The sequence below is a fragment of the Sturnira hondurensis genome, unplaced genomic scaffold (assembly GCF_014824575.4).
Source record: "Sturnira hondurensis isolate 20B ecotype Veracruz unplaced genomic scaffold, ASM1482457v3 Scaffold0008729, whole genome shotgun sequence".
NCBI classification, from domain to species: domain Eukaryota; kingdom Metazoa; phylum Chordata; class Mammalia; order Chiroptera; family Phyllostomidae; genus Sturnira; species Sturnira hondurensis.
The window spans coordinates 433,426-436,934 of record NW_028081360.1 but is presented as its reverse complement, the minus strand read 5'-3'; positions in this window follow the sequence as shown (position 1 = coordinate 436,934).

Here is a 3,509-nt window from a genome sequence, read left to right as displayed (position 1 = left end):
AGAGAGGGGAAGAGAGGGAGAAAAATATCAGTGTGTAGTTGTCTCTTGTGAGACCCATATCAGAGACCTGGCCAGCAACCTAGGCATGTGCACTAGACTGGGAATAGATCCAATGACCCTTTGGTTTACAGGCTGGCTCTCAATCCACTGAGCCACAGCAGCCAGAGCTCCTTTGGTCCTTTCTGAGTTACCTAATAGCTCTCTTTCCACCTACTCATAGTTTTGCCATCCTCCAAAGCCCAATTCAAATTCCATCTGGTCCTAGAAACCCCCCACCCACACCAACTTGGCCCTTAGTGACCTCTGTTGTTCCTGAGCTCCTATAGAGGAATGGGTAGGGGGGGAATGATCTCGACTACTATTGGTCAGGCCTGTACTATTTACCAGGTGTTGTACAAGGTGCCCCCTTCCTCTTACAAGGACCCTTGTGATTAGGTCAGGCCCACTCAAATAATCTAGGATAATCTCCCCATTCAAGATCCTTAACTTAGACTTTTAATTAAGATGGAGGCATTGGTATGCATGATTTGCGTCCAAGTGCTACCACACAGAGAATTATAACTATTTCTCAAAACAAAAAACAACCAGAACTGTCAGAAAACCAAGCTGTCTGGAAGTCTGACAACCAAGGATTTAAAGAAGCCACATTCAACCTGAAGGGTAGGAGGGGTGGAGTCACGGAGAGGGGTGGAGTCACAGAGATGGGTGGAGAGGTGGTGTAGTGCAGAGAGGTAGCGGTAGCAGTGGCAGTCGCAGCAGAATGAGTGGTCCCAGCTGCAGGCCAGAATGCAGAGCCCAGGGCTCCAGCACCAGGAAGATAATTCTCCCAAACTTCTGGCTGTGAAAGTCAGTGGGAGTTAGGGTGGTGGAATAAACTGCTTGATTTTCAGGACAGTTCATTTAAAGGGCCCACATGAACTTAATATGTATGCAAACCTACTCACTCTGGAGTATACCACAGGAGCAGCAGCTGGAAGGGTGCCTGTTGCATACTAGAACGGGATGAAGTGACTGAAAATGGGGCAAATGCTGAGCAGGCCTCCAAAAGCCAGGCAGTATCATTGTCCCCTCTCTGAGCCCTTCCTCCACACACAGCCACAAAATAGTGAAGTTGGCTGTCTCAACCTGGCAATTACCTAAGGCTCTGCCCCACACAATTTACAGGTGCCTTTTACTGGGAGTCAAAGCAGCTCTAGTACACAGAAACAAACATAAGGCAGCTGCTGAATTGAGGAGACAAAAGATATGGCCCAAATGAAAGAATAGAATAAAACCCAGTAAAATAATTAAACACAATGGAGATAGCCAACCTATCAGATGCAGAGATCAAAACATTGGTTATTAGGATGCTCAGAGAACCCACTGAGTATAGCAAAAACATAGGGAATAAATGAAGGCTACACTAAGTGAAATAAAGAAAAATCTACAGGGAATCAACAGTGGAGAGGATAAAGTTGAGAATCAAACTGATGATTTTTAACACATGGAAGGAAAAAGCATTCAATAAGAACAGCAGAAAAGAAAAAGAATTTTTTAAAAAAGGATAGACTTAGGAACCTCTGGGACAACTTTAAACATACTAACCACCAAATCAAAGAGGTGCCAGAAGGAGAAGAGGAAGAGCAAGAAATTGAAAACTTATTTGGAAAAAAAATGAAAGAAAATTTCCCTAATTTGGTGAAGGAAATAGGCATACAAGTCTGGGAAGTACAGAGAGTCCCAAACAAGTTGGACTCAAAGAGGACCATGCAAGACACATCATAATTAAAATGCCAAAGGATAAAGAGAAAGAGATCATCTTAAAAGGAGCAAGAGAAAAGCAGAGAGTTACCTACAAAGAAATTCGTATAAAACCATCAGCTGATTTCTCAAAAGAAACCTTACAGGCAAGAAGAGGCTAGAAATAAGTATTTAAAGTGATGAAAAGCAAGGACTTACAACCTAGATTACTCTATCCAGAAAAACTATCATTTAGATGGAACAGCAGATAAAGTGCTTCTCTGACAAGATAAAGCTAAAGGAATTCATCATCCAAGCCATTATTACATGAAATGTTAAAGGAACTTATTTAAGAAAAAGAAGAAGCTCAAACCTATGAACATTAAAGGTGCAACAAATTCACAACTATCAACAGCTTTATCTAAAAAAAAAAGAAAAAAAAACCCTAAGCAAACAGCCAGAACAGGATCAGAATCACAGAAACGGAGATCATTTGGAGGTTAATCAGTTGGGAGTGGGGAAGGGGAAGAGAATGGGGAAAAAGGTGCAGGGATTAAAAAGCATAGCTGACAAAATACACAGGGGAATGTCAAGAATAGTATCATAAGTGGGGAAACCAAAGAACTTATATACAGGACCCATGGACACAAACTAAGGAGGGGTATTGCTGGAGGAAATGGGGTTACTGGGTGTAGAGTGGTGAAGGGAGAAAAATTGGGACAAGTGTAATAGCATAATCCATAAAGCATACTTTAAAAAAGATCCTTTAATTACATCTGCAAAATTCCATTTGTTATACAAGGTAACAACATGTCACAGGTTCTGGGAGTTAGAACATGGACATCTTTAGTCTACCACACTGGGCTTAGCTTTAGACTTCATTTATTCTGGCCCTCTTCACGTCTGAGCACATAAGAGATGCTCTTTTCTGGATCTCATTTGAGGTGACAATGAATTCTGAAGGTGAAGACTGCCACTGTCTGCCCTGGCTGGTGTGGCTCAGTGGGTTGAGTGCTGGCCTGTGAAAAAAATGGTCGCTGATTTTTGTGGTCAATTTTTGTGGTCAAAAAAATGGTCAATTCCCAGTTAGGACACATGCTGGGTTGCGGGCTGGGCCCCCATGAGACATGCACAAGATGCAACCACACTGTGATGTTTCTCTCCCTCTCTTTCTCCCACTCTTCCTGTCTCTCTAAAAATAAATAAATAAAAAACCTTTAAAAAAGATTGCCACTGTCTGACCACTGTCCCCATCACTGTGACCAGCAAGCCACAGTTGGGCACAGACTTCATGAAACTCAATTCCTGTCACCAATAACTGACATTCACAAGGTCACAGCCAGGCAAAGTTTGTGTTCAAACCAGTCAACAAATTGTCACAAAATAATACCCAGATAAAATAAAGTTCAGTACAGACACCTAATAGTGGTTGGCACACAGTCAGTGCTCATTAAAAGCCAGGAGTTCAGGGGGTTTCTCATATTCTCCTCTAGTCAGTAAATTGAGAACTCATATATGATTCTTTTGACAAATCTGCCAGGCCATATCCAGTTTTGCCATTATAACCAAGCCTACCAATGTCCAAGGCTATTCCTTAATCATATCAGGGAGGCTCTTATAACAGGCTACTTGAGCAGTATGAACCTTGATAATCCAGTAATGTGCTGAGGCTTAACCATTGTTGGGCACCGAATCATGAAAGTAGGTTGCTCCAGCATTTCCTCTACCCTACCCCCTAGAGCTGTGCCTTATAAGTTGCTGTCTCTTTAACCACAGGTTGTCCAGAGAAA